This window comes from Onychostoma macrolepis, chromosome 07, assembly GCF_012432095.1.
Source record: "Onychostoma macrolepis isolate SWU-2019 chromosome 07, ASM1243209v1, whole genome shotgun sequence".
Lineage (NCBI taxonomy): Eukaryota > Metazoa > Chordata > Actinopteri > Cypriniformes > Cyprinidae > Onychostoma > Onychostoma macrolepis.
This window is the reverse complement of record NC_081161.1, coordinates 559,654-575,809: the sequence shown is the minus strand read 5'-3', so window position 1 is coordinate 575,809 and position 16,156 is coordinate 559,654.

Sequence of the window (16,156 nt, the reverse complement as noted above, 5' to 3'; positions counted from 1 at the left end):
TATTAGCATTTTTATTATATTAAACAGTATAATTATTAGGGTTGGGATTAATAATGTGTTGATTTGTACTATGGACTTTGGGTCAACAACTTTTTTTCTTTTTCTTTTTTTAGGGTCCAAGCACCGAAGGTGTGTAGACACCTCTTTTTTTCATTTCTTTTTTTTTCATTTTCTTTCTTTCTTTCATTCATTCATTCTTCTTCTTCTTCTTCTTCCTCTTCCTCTTCCGTTTCTTCTGCTCTTGAGTCTATTGCAGCCCATAGAAAGTTGTGTAATTTGGCACACAGATAGAGGACAGACCCAACATTAACCACAGCACATTTTTTGTCTTTCATAAGGTTTAGTTTTGCTCTATTTTTAATAGATCGAAAAACCTACTTTTTCGAACTTGTCCTAGACGGTTTGCCTGATTTTCACCAAAATTGGCTCAAATCATCTTCAGACCATGCTGGCAAAAAGATGTGGAAAGAAAGTTGATTAGTCAAACTGTTCTCAAGTAACGCATTAACAAATTTGATGAAAAGCATGAAAAAGTTAATGTGAAAAAAATGATATATTTTATTTTTTTACCTGCATGTCATGTGACCATAACTCATCATGTCAGAGAACCAATGAACATGCAAATGTGATACTACATTATTCAAATATTTATTTTAAAATCTCAGGGGTATTTCAAATAAAAATATATTAGGAGAAAGAGGATCAGATGACAAAGAAAGTTTTTGCATTTATTTTTTTGATTAAGAATACAGTAAAAATTGTTCATTTTAATTACAATTTAAGCTGCTTTCTGTGAATATGTGTTAAACAGTGATTTCAGTATCATTACTCCAGTCTTCAGAGTCACATGATCTTCAGAAATCATTCTAATATGCTGATTTACTGCTCAAGGAACTTTTCTGATTATTATCAATGTTGAAAACAGTTGTGCTGCACAATATTTTTATGGAAACTGTGACGCATTCAATTTTTCAGGATTCACAGATGAGTAGAAAATTCAAAAGAACAGCATTCATTTGAAACAGAAATCATTCGTTAAATTGTAAATGTCTTTACTGGCACTTGTGATCAATGGTATCAGTATTGTTGAGTATTTGTGATTCTGGCCTTGTAATAGTAATTGTTAAAGGTTTGGATTTCAGCTGTAGGTCAAAGCTCACATGCAGATCTTTATTCTCAAGGACAGCATTGTGTCTGAATGCCCAGAAAAATTCATGAAATCAGATGTGGAAGCGTTAGAAATGTCACTGTGAGTGTTTGAGCAGCGAGACTCGCGTCTGTTTGAAAGAGTTTCTGCAGCTAAAGGTCGATTTTCAAAGGCTGGTTTCAATCTCGACCTGTTGGTGACCTTTCCTTCCTTCCTCCCTCACACACACACACACGCGCGCACACACACGCACACACACTCACGCACACACACGCACACACACGCACACTCACACACTCACACGCACACACACGCACACACACGCACACACACACGCACACACACGCACACACACACGCGCACACACACGCACGCACACTCACACACTCACGCACACACACACCTGGAGTCACACACATTCATCTGTGAGCAAAAACACAGTTACTGCAGCGACTTTCACACAAATCAAGCTCAGAGATTCATGATCAACCCTGTAAATCTTCCATTTTCATTTGGTTATTCAAACTTCATTACCAGAACATAAGAAAAAAAAAAAAGTTTTAACTCAGTTGTATTTATGTCAAAAACAGATCTAAAAAAACATCCCATATAAAGGAGTGTAAAATAACTGGCTGACATAATTTCATCTGACCTTCAGTGAAACAGATGATAAAACAGATGTTTCTGAGCGCTGGACAGAGAAAGCATCGTCCCACATAAATCAATGTATCAGAGCTGCCTGGAATCGACGGCTCATTTAAAAGCATTCGGGACGCCAGGCGTATGGATTTTATCTTTTGTGTGCGACCACATCATATCATAAGACAGAAACCTCAAGCTATAAATATCCTGTAAAGAGGCCGATCTGCTCTGCTGTATCGCCTGTGATCTGCTGCTTCTGTCCGGCGCTTCACTTTACATGCATCGAGAACATCTGAAGAACCCGCTTCAGCTCTTTAAATATTAACTTTTACATATGCATTCGTTAATTCATAATACATATAGATTCTAAGCATATTTCAGGTTCAGTATGAGTTCAAATGCATCAACAGTGATTGTGTGGCGCAATTAATAAATAAATTAATAAATTAACTATAATAAAGTAGTGACATGAAATGGCTATTAATAATGAATAACTTACACATAATTGCACAAATATTTGCAGATAATTAAGATAATTTAGAGAAATTACTAAAGCACAAATAGCTAAAATGTAATTTTTTGTAACTTAAACATAGAATAAAAATGACTAAAATATTACTTGTTTTCTAGTAAAAGTGTCTAAATACTCTTAAATCCAGATATATTTACTGGAGAAGCAAAAAAAAAAATATATATATATATATATATTTTTTTTTATTAAAAATAAAAATAAAATAAAATAAAATAAAATAATCATCATCATAAAATAAACCAATTAATTAATAATAATATATATATATAAAAATCTAAATTAAGGAAGATTATGTTTAAAACAATAAATGTATATATATATATATATATATATATATATATATATATATAGTATATTTTTTCTGATAACATTAGCAGACATTTATTTCATAAATTAAAAAAATGGCTAAAAATAGTATTTGTGTATTGTTTTCTAGTAAAAATCTCTAAATACTCTTAATTTGTATGTATTTAATTTGATTTTATTGTAGTGAACAACAGTCAAACTGGCATTCCAAGGACCAGTTTATGGCAGGGCCCCTCTCTAACTGCCGGTGTGGAGGGAGATGTGCCCCACTGTGATTGGATCGTGGTGGAGGAACATAAAAAGATGTTCAGAACCATCAGATAAGATGCCAAGACAACTGCCAGACACCTCTAACAGGACAGGAAGGGAGACCTTCTGCATCCACGACCACCTAAGAGAGGACTTCTCATTGGACTACGGGTTGACCCTCATCATCACACCCAATCCTAAGGTTAGGAAATGACTACCATAAAAATTCCTCCAGATCTCTGGATGCAACAGCAGTGGCCCGAAACAAAGAAAGGCCACACATATCTATCCAAATCCATTCATACCCATTTGGAGACCTTAAATGGATGAAAACTGCGAGGGATTCACTTCGTCCTCAGATGAAGTACAGTTTATGTTGATGGCCATTGACTGTTAACACAACAGTTCACGGAAGCAGGCCTATTAATATATTATGGTATGAATAAGTGATAGTTCAACAGTTTCCTATCATGTTTGGACTCTTTTTGCTCCTCATGATGCTGATAATAGTTTGAAAGAGGTTTGGTAAAGAAATATTGCATGGGTGGAATGTTAAAGACACTTTGTACTCCACTGTATGCAAATGAGTTCCACACTAGGGTGGGCAACATCATGGCCACCTTGGACACAAGTGGCCAATCACATTCCTGGAACGGAGAGGCGCCAGATTCCAATCATCAAAAAGAGATAAGAGGGTACCTTCCCAAAAGACACTCCTTGTTCTGAGTCTGAGTCCTGTTACCGGGAAGGCAGCAACAGGAACACCAAAGTTCTGAGTCTCTGATACATCCAGAGAGACAGCAGCAGATACGACGTTCTGAGTCTCTGGCCTGACGAGGAAAGAGATTTCAAGACAGCTAAGGTTTAACTCAGCTCCTGAGAAAACCTTCCTTATCGCATTTGGCTGCCCTTCAGTTGCAAAGGACCTCCGCAGTGGCAGACACTGCCTGAAACCCACGGCTCCTGCGGTGACAACCCATCTGACCCAGCTGCCCGGTCCATGCTCTAAGGACTCTTTGTGGCACAACAGCAGTTCAGCATCCTCCAGGTCAGCATTGACGGCTACCGGAACGCAACTCTGTGCCCCCCACTGCACGCAGTCTGCATCACCAGTGGAAGACGTCTCTACCGCCGGACCGATCACCCGCCTGTGGAACATAATTATAAACTTACCAAACCTCTTTCCTAAAGACCTTGGCTTAGTTTATACCTGCAGCCTATGTTTCTCTAACCTGTTTAGATAACATTTACTTGGGGTCAGCATTACGAAGAATAGCTATTTTATTTGTTCAGAGATAAATAAGCAGTTATTTATCGTTGATTCCACCAGAGCCATTACGTGGTTCCCATAAGCAACATTTCCATAGAAATCTCTTCCATTGCTACATTCAGCTCAACAGCATTGCATTCAGCCGTTCTGTGTTCATTCCATTTATTTGTTTCTTCGATTTACTCAGTATCTTCCTTCATATTTAGTTGTCTATTATTCTCTATTAGCAGTGCATATTCACTTCTTGGTATCATCACTAGTTGTTGTATTTACTTTTGCATATCTATTGTTAATAAATTTAATTTATCTTATTACGATTGTGTCTTCTTTGTGTTGATGATCCAAGGCTCTACTAGCTAGCTAAACCACACATCTTTCAGATAAATCAGTTGACGAGCTCCCTCCAATGTGTGCAATTCACATTATTGAACAGCTTGTGGGAAACACGCCCGCATTACCAAATTACCAGTCTTTGACTGGTGCACTAAACGAAGTGAGGTGGGGATTGGTCATCTGATATACTCATAACCGACAATCACAACGTCTTAGGTGACGTGAGTCCCACATACTACATTATTTTATTTTATTTTATTTTATTTTATTTCATAATAGAATAGAATAGAATAGAATAGAAAATAGAGTCCTTGTAAGGAATCATTATGAATCTAATTTTGCTTCCCCAGTAAATATATCTAGCTTTAAGGGAGATCATGCGTAAAACAAGAATATATATATATACATATACACTGTATATATGGTCAGCAAAATCTGTTTTCAATTTAAATCGCTTTTTTTTTTTTTGACCACATTAGCAGATATTTATTTCATGTTTTAAGCATTAAGTCACTTAATTTTAATCCATTTTTCAGGGAAAAAAAGAGACTTTTCTTAAATAATATCTTTTTTATCTCTTAATTATTTTGACTCTCCAGTGTATCTTGATTTAAGAATGTTTTTTCAGTGTATTTTTGCCTTCAGTCTCATCATCTGTGATTGTAATTGTAATTGAGTTTATCATCCGAGCGCATGAAGACGTTCAGTCTGATTAAATCAAGACATCAAACTGACTCCTGCGATCGTAAATGTCACGACCTCCAGTGTTTTACACATCAAACCTGCTATTGACTTCTGGACAAATTGACATTTGTGCGTCTCGCGTGTGTTTGTGGCAAAGTCAGACTCCGGTCACATGACTCGACGTCCGGATGCTGATTGGTCGAGCCGTGCGAGTCTCCAAAGGTCATTTATTCGATCTCAGAGAGTCAAACGCTCCGTCATTAGTCAAACACACTCAGCAAAACCGCTGAGCTCACGCGATCAATGAAGAGACAGAATGTCGAAACGTTTGTGATCTGTTCTGATAAATAAATATAAATGAATCTGACCGAGACAATCACAGCGAAACACTGTGTGCAGGACTGATATTTAGTGAGGAACAACAGCAGGCAGACAAACGAGGAATGTAGTACAAACAACACACACACACAAATAAATTATATATATATATATATATATATATATATATATATTTAATAAATGTTAATATGCATGCAAAAAATACTGAAATTAAATAAACTAGCTGAAAAATAAATAAATAAATTATATATATATATATATAATTTTTGTTTTCAGCTAGTTTCCAAGGCGATGTTTCTGCCTTTTTTTTTATTATTATTTTTATTTTATTTTTTATTTAACTTGATGAACTAAAATAAAATGAGCCTGAAATAAATAAATAAATAAAAACTATATATTCTATATATTCAAAAACACACAACATAATTACTAAAACTTTAACTAAAATGGCCATGAAAGCAGAAAATATAGTAAAAACAAACAAACAAAAAAACAACTAAATATTATTAACAAAAATTATAATATATAATAGTTTTTAAATTATAGTTCAATGATACTAAACACTGACTTGAGTACTATGATAACTAAAATAAATAAGAATGCATAAAAAAAAACAGACATTTAAAAACCGCAAAAATACAGCAAAATGACTAAAATTAACATGAAAGCAGAAAATAAAATAAAATCTAATTCAAAATATCAACAGCAATATAATAGTATCTCAATACTAAAAATAACATTGTGACTTGTATGTTTTCTGGTGACTTTTAGTGATGCAAGTTGGAATAAAAATGATTGCATTTTCAATTCAAATTTAGGAAGTAAGTGGGATAAAAACGACGGGTTTATTTTGTGGGACTGGTTTCTGATGTAGTGATGATCTGGCTGTAAAGCACTGCTAGCTCTGCTCTCTCTCTCTTTGCTGGCGGTTATAATACCTACACAAACTTCATCTCACACCAATTAGTTCCAGGCCGGAAGGCAGAGAGAGACGCAGCGAGTGAGAATCCTGCGGGAATCAGGCTGGTTTTCCAGCTTTCTCTCTGTGTGGATATCATCGCTCATTCGCTCTGTCATATAAACACGAGTCACGAGTCTGACACTCAGTCAGTTTACCGGTTTGTGTTTCTGAATCAGTCCAGATCTGTTTCACACTACACACCAATTTAATTAATCCAATCTTGTTTCATTTTCTGAAAGTACTTAACCCTTGTTATGCATTCAGGGCCATTTTAACTCAGAAGAGATACGTGAAATTGCATGAAAAATTTTAGTTCCGCCTTGACTTTTCCTCAGCGAAACTGGCTTCTTCGCTCTTCTTTAGAGTCCAGCGAGGAGACGGGCTTCGTGTTGAAAGAGAAGTTTCTGACGAAATGGCATCTGTTTTGGCAGCTTTTTGTTCATTTGTACGTACAGCTACACAAACGTGAACAAATCAGGCTTCAGTATTCAGAGTAAACCGCAGATTGCCCACAGCGTTTTACACAACGTGAGAGACCGTTTTTGAAAGGGAACATAGATATGATACTATTTAAACTGAAATGAGCTGGATGATATGATGAACTGACTTTAACTGAAAATTGAGTGTTTCAATAAAGAGAAACTGTTCATCCACTATTATGAAATTTGACATTAAGCTCAAAACCGCTGACGGCCCTTTAATGCAGACATAAAAGTAACGTCGTGCCTAACAACGCCCCTTAGCTGTTAAATTAAATAAATTCACTGTAAACCACGGCTTCACGGGGCTTATTGCTTTTATAAAACAGTTATTCTATATATGTAGTAAGGTATCACAAAATAAAACCGAGCAAATAAAGTGTAATGATATTAACAAACAATGTAGTTCCTCAGAAACGGTTGTGGTTCCAATAAAGTGGTTGCCGAGCAACACACAAATGTAAACAAAGGTGTATGTTTATAGAGTAATTTACAACAGCTTCGAACGCACGGCTCAGCCAATCAGAATCAAGGACTGGAACTATCTGTTTTATCCACAAGTTTCCGGGGGGTGCTACTGTAAAAAAGAACGTGGGTAAAACTTCCGGCGAGGCGGCGGAAGTAGTATACCAATGGTATTTTGTGTGCTAATTAGCGAAGAGGAAGATGGCGGACTGAGTAGTCGACATGTTATCTGCTCCATAAATGAGTCCCGTGTTTACTTAAAAGTGATGAGTTTATACTCCACACGTTAACTTCAAGTTTTAGTCCAATATACCTAACATTGTTATTTTCAAGTTTGCTATAAGTTTTCCGTTCGTAATCGCTTCTAATTTGAAGATGGAGGAACACTGCTACTCAATGGACATCGATGAAGTCTCAGGTAAAAGAGAACGGGGAATTGATTCCAACCCATCGACTCCGTTTAAATCTCAAAGTGGGATTCTTGACGCAATTAAAGCACTCGGATTAAAGTGGAAGAGCAGCACAAAGATATCAGCATGCAGCTGAAACAGCATAGCGCTATGATTGCAAGTGTGGCAAAAGCAGTACAAATTAATGTGGAAGAGGTAACAAGGTGAGTATGTTAGAAAAGCAAGTGGAGACGCTCACTAAAGAAAACGACAATCTGAGAAATCGAGTTCTAGATCAGGAAAGGTACAAGAGGAGATGGTGCCTTCGCATCAGAGGAATGAAAGAAAACCCCAACGAGAACATCGGGGAAGATGTGATCCTACTTCTTGTTAAAATTACCCTTGAATTCTCCTCCAACATGTGTGAAGCTGTGGATGTTGTGCACCGGGTGGGAAAAACAGAGGCCAGCAGACCCAGGGAAGTGATCGTTCTCTGCGCGTAGAGGAGTGAGAGATGAGATCTGGAAAAGAAGGAGAGACTCGGTGGTGTGCAGGGATGCTGGAATCAGATTCGCGGAGGACCTGACAAGAGAAGACAGATTAGGAAGACGTGCATTGTGGCCGAAGATTGAGCAGGCCAGGAAAGAAGGAAAGACAGCTGGATTCATAAATGGAAAATGAATGGGTATTTGGACAGTGATTTTCACTTGAAAAGTGAGATGGTCGATAAGTGATGAGGGACTCTCTATTATTTTGTTGAAACTTTCTTCTAGCATTTACAGAGTTTATTATATTTAGTAGTTAATGACCGGTTCTATGTTTTTGTCATTATCTAATGTTTCATTTTCGTCATTAAACTGTAGGGGTCCGAAAGATTCAGTTAAAAGGAAAGGTATTTTTCTCTTTTGCAAAAATCAAAAATCAAACTTAATTTTTCTTCAAGAAACAGCACTCGGAGGCTTCGGATGCTTCTTTCTGGCGTAATCAATGGGGTGGTGACATATTTTTTAGTCATGGCACAAATCGTTCTGCTCTTGTTGTTATTTGTTTGCACAATTGTCCCGGTAAGATCATTTTTCACAAAGCTGATGATGAGGGACTTTGGCTAGCAATCGTTCTCAGTTTAGACCAGTTTTTTTATTTTATTTTGATAAACATACGGATATAATAATCATAATCAGAATAGTGATTTGCTCTCTTCAATTACTGACATTATAAATGAGTTGAAGATTATTTACCCCACAGAGTTTATTCTAATTGGAGGGAATTTTAATTTAACTCCAGATGTGTGGCTAGATAGAGATCCTTCCAAATTAAATTTTTCCCAATTTAATAACATTGTTCAAATGTTTTGCTCTTCAAATCTTCTGATTGATATCTGGAGAACTCCGCACTGTAAAATCTAACAAACGTGCTAACTCAATTCATTTTGTTGACTTTACTTAAAGTGCTATTGTTTATTTATCTTACTGTTAAATCTTACTATTTGTGCTAAAAGTCCTAGTTACTCAAATGTCCCTAGTTATGGTTACATGAGTGCTGTGCAAGCCATGTGACCACTGAGGTCATCAGGGTTTGGATGGAAAATTTTCTGATCAACGGCCATCTTGTTTTGTGGAAGACCTCGGCTGATAAACAATAAAACTGGTGAATATTTATACATATAAGAGTTTAATGTTGATGCACGTGTTTTGACGAATATAAAGTGTCAATATACATTTAGTTATGTCATCTGTGTCGCGCCGGGTAAATATCTCCGCCATGTGTTCAGTGTTTGAATTACTGACACGTCAGAGTGATGAGCACGGATGAATGGAGATTAAAGAACGGCACATGCTTGAGTGATGCTTTAAAAGTGCGCGGAAAGAAAACTGAGCTCGACACTCGCGCGATGGATCTGTGCGCACGCGCTGATGCCTGGCAGCATTCAAGTTCAGAAATGTGTTCTGTTTCGCGGCATTTGAATGAAATGAAATAAACACACAGATATGTAAAATACCAATCTTTCTTAGTATTCACATAAACACAGTCGGTTATGTCTAAAATGAACGTGAACAATTAGGAGAGAGAAAAAAACATATGTGGATCAGTATATCAGATTATTTCTTCTTAAAGTGACAGCAGCCTAAATAAACCTGCTGTGGTATGTTATTAATGTTAATCAAACAAAAGATAAAGAGAAAATAACTCTTTAATAAATGACTGTCCTTTACTAAATAACTGTTGTAGCTTCAAAACTACTCTTACACAAGTAAGTACTTACTGTCTTTTAGACAGAGGTGGGTAGAGTACCCGAAAACTGTACTCAAGTAAAAGTAAAAGTACTTGAAGAAATATTTACTCAAGTAAAAGTAAAAGTAATAGTCTGAATAGTTACTTGAGTAAGAGTAAAAAGTATCGGATAAAAACTACTCAAGTAGTTAGTTACTAGTTACTTTGGATCATATACTGCATATAGTCTATTTTTATTTAGATATATAGATATTTAAATACATTTTTATATACACACACACTGCCGTTCAAAATACTTTTAATGTTTTTTTTTTTTAATGTAATTTATTTCAGTGATGCAAATCAGAATTTTTATCAGCCTGATTTATTATCAATGCTGTTCTTTTTTTTTTTTTTAGCTTTCTAATCATAAAGAATCCTGAACAAAATGTCACAGGTTCCAAAAATATTAAGCAGCAAAACTGTTCCCTGTTGAAAAAAACAGTATATGCTGGTATGGTATGTTTTGAAGCATGGGATGCTGGTTTGAGCACCAGCTCAAGACCAGCACATGACCAGCACAAACCATCATCCCAGCTTCAAAACATACCATACCAGCATATACTGTTTTTTTATTATTATTATTTTTTTCAACAACACTGGTTATAAATCAATATATTTGAATGATTTCTGAAGGATCATATGACTCTGAAAACTGGAGTAACAGCTGATACAAATTCTGATTTGCATCACTGAGTTAAATTAAATTATATTTTAAAGTTTAATTATGTATTATAAATGTATATAACCTCTGACACGGAGAAGAGTGAAAGCTCCTCACATGACTGCTACAGAACATCTGAACATAACGAAACAAATGCACTTCTTCCGTCTCTTCTGCAAAATGTAAACAAATGTAGGCTTTATTTCTGCAAGCGTAAATATTGTGAAAATATCAATATTAATTGTGTCTTGGCAAGGCATTCCTCCTGGAACTAACGCGGGTTTGGCGGGTGTTTATTTCATACTCTGTGACAGCTTATTTAATGAATAAATTATACATTGTATAGAAGGTACATGTACAACAAATTGGTAATGTCATGGTATCGTGTACTGTAATCGAATCTATACCTGTGGAACCGACAGCACACGCGGTGTTCGTCTAATAAAGATCTTCATAGCTAGCAATAGCTTTTCCACGTCTTCAAGGCTCTTGATGTTACAACTCTGAGTGAGAGCCGCTTCAGACTCAGCGCGTGCGGGGTGCGGCAGGGAACTGAACGAATCATTCAAACTGATTCGCGAACCGATTCACTGGTCTGCCAACTGGTTTGATCAAGCCTTCGAACAGAATTGACTCAAAAGAATGAATCATTCGCGAACGGGCATCGCTCATTGCCCAGAAAAAAAAAAAAAAAGTAGACGGCGCGCTTGGAATAAATTGAAGGATTTTTAATGCATTAAGATAAAGTAACGAGAGGAGCGTCGCCCACAGTAACGAAGTAAAAGTACCGTTTTTTCACTAAAAATGTACTTGAGTAAGAGTAAAAGTACCCATTTTTAAATATACTCTAAAAGTATTAGTTACCCAAAAAATGTACTCAAGTAAATGTAACGAAGTAAATGTAACTCGTTACTACCCACCTCTGCTTTTAGATATATTTATGGTCAGCTAGGTTTTATCTGTTGTTCATGAATTAACTGAGTTGTTTTTACCTGCATCATCATATTACAGACCCATGCCTGCTGGATTAATGTACATTTGAGGAGTTATGAAAGGTGATTCCAAAGCAATATGTACATATATGAGATTACTTTATTTAATATAATACAAAGTGCATGAGTGAAAATTGTGCTAAAGATGTTGATCATTAATGTGTTTTTTTGTTGTTCTACAACTAATCACTTTTTTTTTTCTCTCTCTCTCTCTAAATCTCTTAATCCTGGCAGGACAACAGACAACTTGGAGACGGTACACTCTCAGAAATAAAGGTACAAAAGCTGTCACTGGGCGGTACCTTTTCAAAAGGTACACTTTTGTACCTATTAGCTTCAAATATGTAGGCCTACACTTTAAGTACTAATATGTACATGTAAGGTACCAAAATGGACCCTTTAGGTACAAACATGTACCTTTTGAAAAGGTACCGCCCCAGTGACAGCTTTTGTACCTTTATTTCTGAGAGTGTATGTGATGACTTTGCTTAGCAGAAAATTATGTTTTAAAGGGATACTCTTCCCAAAAATCTAAAGTATCTGATCATTTATTCATTCTTATACTGTCCCAGATGTATATGACTTTTTTCTTCAGATAAACACTATCTAAAGATTTTTTGAAAAATAATCCATCTATGTGAGACCATATAATGCTAGAGGAAGGGACCCTTGAAGAGATGTTGTGAAGATGTCTTTAGTAGATATTTATTCCTCCACTGGGCTCATATGAATTACTGTCACCATTGCTGTGTGTGTTTTTTTTTTTTTTTTTTAAAGCATCAAATATGGACTCACAGAGATTGATTATTTTTCTAATAATCGTTGTATTTATCAGAAGAAAGTAATATACATGGAGGTTAGCATGAGGGTGATAAATGATAAGAGAATTGTATATCTCATTAAATTAAATGGATTGTCAGCAAATTAAAACCAATAAATAAGACATTCGTTACACATACAGAATAACATGGAATCTCATTTTATATACTCTTCCCTCTTTTCAGGAGACTGAGGTTACTCTTCAACACGCTGCAGTTCTCCATGCTCGGGCACAACACGGAGAGGAAATGTCTTGCGTATTTTTTTTCATGTTTTCTCTTGATTCAGCTATTGTGTTTACTTGATGACACAAGCTGACATTGCAATACATGTCAAAGGAGTTAAACAGTATGAGCAAATGTTTTTGTTACTATGTAAGTTAAAGTATATTGTATATTGTTTTAATGTGCTCCGGGAATATTATTCTTCTCAAATGCTCTTTTGTTGGTTTTGATTGCTTCTATTGTCCTCATTTGAGAGTCACTTTGGATAAAAGCGTCTGCTAAATGACTAAATGCAAAAGTACAACTCTTAACATTTAATTGGGATTTTTTTTCTGATTCAAGCATTGTTAATGAACAACTATTACAAATTACCACACTCTAAACCCGGATTTAGTTTTAAATAAACGTTTTTAGCTGTCTTTAATTATTCTTTCTTGTTTTTGTAAAACACGTCGCCATTATTAAATATAATTAGTTATTTGAAGTAATCAGACGAAATATTGCATGCAATGATCATGTTAAGCAGAGATAGCTTAATGTGTTAAATTTCTCTGAGGGGGAGGAGCCCTATTCGAACACGTCTGTAGTTACAGCTAAAGTAGTCTTATGGGCCTAATTTACTGATCGACGGTTTTTTCCTCTGTCGGTTCACAGAAGCTAGTTTGTCTCTTAGATATATTTCGTAACTATTATTTATAGTAACTGCAACTGAGTTGTTGAGCTTAAAGTGATGTGCATATGCTAAACATTTATGGTAAAAGTTACAGTTAGTCTTGAAATGTAACACTTTGTTTCTCTGTTTTAGGTGTTCATGGAGTTCTACAGGATTGTGGGCAAGAATCTCAAGCAATCATCTAATTGAGATATTTCAGTCTAAAGAGGGAATGCTGGGCAGCTGTTGACCGCTTTCACAACAAATCAAGGTTAGTCCATATCCATTATAGACTTTTTCACAGTTTAAGTAATGAAAATGTATCAAAAGTTTATAATATTGGTCGAATAATACAATCAAAATTGTGCCTGACTGGTTCTGCTTTCTTGTGATCATTTCTAAAGCAATCAATGGAAATCGTCATTTCTGATAGTTAAACATGCAAGTTTTTTTTTTTTTTTCGTTTTTTTTTTACTGCAAGTGATGGTAGCCATTGACTTGCATTACATGAATTACCAAGAATCAGAGTTACAGCTAAAAATCTTTAATGTTCTACTGAAGAAAAACTCAGCGATGTTGGATGGCCTGAGGGTGTGGAAATTAACAGCAGATTTGAATTTTTCCGTGAACTTTTTTTTTTTTTTTTTAAATGGAACATCATGGGTTTCTGTCCCTCCATTAAAAAAGTCTATGTCACCAAAATTTAAATAATCATTTTGAGGAGAGAGAATTACATTTTTTGGTGGACTATTCATTTAATTAACTCCAGCAGTTGTAATAAATTGCTTAACATTATTTATAGTTGTATGAGAAATTTCATGATTGTGCTCTTTCGTTGTTAGGACTCTGATGACGATTACTCATTCCACCACCTGGACACTGGAATCATCCTCACTGAGCATGAAGGTGATGTGCTCTCATCCTCTCTCCGTCTCAATCCAGCCTCACTGAAGATCATCATTGAAGGAGATTTTGTGATGGACAGTATTGAAGACTTGTCAAAAGCTGTGCATTCTGTATGGACTTACGCACTGCATCTCAACTATCCTAAACCTATGAAGAACACATTCCAGATCATCCAACAGGTACTTCTCATGTTGGGCCACAGTGAACTAAAACCCAGGTTGCAAAAGGAAATGCAAGAAGCTTCCATGAGAAGTCACTTGTGTTCTGCCGTACGAGACATTAAAGTGTGTTCTGTCTCTGCATATCAGTGCTGTTAGTGCTCAGTTAATGTGTGTTCACACGATGCTTCAGCCAAGTTTAAAGTTAGAGACTTGCCTCTGTTTTAATTTAAGCCCAGTTGTTAATGCACATCCAGGCATTCACAAGAGATATAGCATATATTCTTGAATACTGTGTTCATGTTTCTTCTACAAAATAGTTACAATTGTTAACAAGCTGTTCCAAAGCTTATTTTTACTTGTCTTGTGGCTGACAAGTTTTATGTATTGTTGTGCTACCATTTCTTTGGTGAACAATAAAAAAAAAAAAAAAAAATTGAAATGTTTTTCTTTTCTTGCGAATTTCTAGTAAAGTCAACTAATCCGGGTTAAGAGTGCATGTTGATTTACATTTGTTTTCTGCATTTCTGCATAAATATGACTTAAAATAAGTAAGGAATACTTTTAATATATTAGTAAATAAGACTTAAATTACACTTAATTGAATTAAGGCATCGATTTTGCACAATGTAATTAAGTAAACTTAACAAATTACTTTTTACAGTGCGTGCATTAGACGATTTACTTGGTTTAAACCCAATGCAAATGTGAGATCAATAATTGATTATTGGCTTGGCACTGAGGCTGTCTATAAGCATGTATATAATCTCTAGTGCTCCTTTATGTGATCATTGTATGATTGAGTTTAAAACAAAAGGGTGAATCTAGTAATTCCAAAGGGTACTGGACATTTAATGCTGACCTATTAACTCAGGATGACTATTGCACATATATAAAGAAGATTATAACTGATATCGGTAAGTAATGTATGTCAGGTGGTAGTAAATGGGAGTTTTTAAAATACAAACTTAGAGAATTTTCAGTAACATATGGGACAAATCTTAAGAAAAAGACATTCAGTTAATAAATAAGATGAATATGTGCTGTTGCAAATCTACTCTATCAGATGAAGATAAGAAAAAACGTATTCATTTACATTCCTCACTGGATGAACTTCATGTAAGGAAGGCAAAGGGCGCATACGTGAGGTCAAGAGCAAAATGGATGGAAGAGGGGGAGAAAAATAGTTCATACTTTTGTAATCTTGAAAAAAGACGTCAAGTAAGAAATGCTGTGGATAGTTTATTGATAAATCAGAATGAATGTTTTGATGATAATATTATTGCAAGAGAGGTGTTTCAGTTTTACTCAAATTTATCTACAGTAACTCGTTTTACTCCAGTGTTGATTCTGAACATTTCTTTGTCTGACTGTGATTTGACCATTCAAGAATTATAGATTTAGCCTTAAAAAAAATGAAAACTGGTAAATCTCAGGGGCCAGATGTCCTAACCTGAGATTTCTTTTGGGAAGATTTAAAAAGGTTATTGTTTGAAGCACTACAAGATTGTATTAGATATAATAATCTATCGCCTACTATGAAGCAGGGTCTTATTATTTTGATTCCGAAACCTGGTAAAGACAAAATAATTTTAGATAATCTACAGCCTATTACGCTCCTCAACACTGATTACAAAATAGTTTCGGGAGTGATTGCTGCCAGGTTACGGGTGG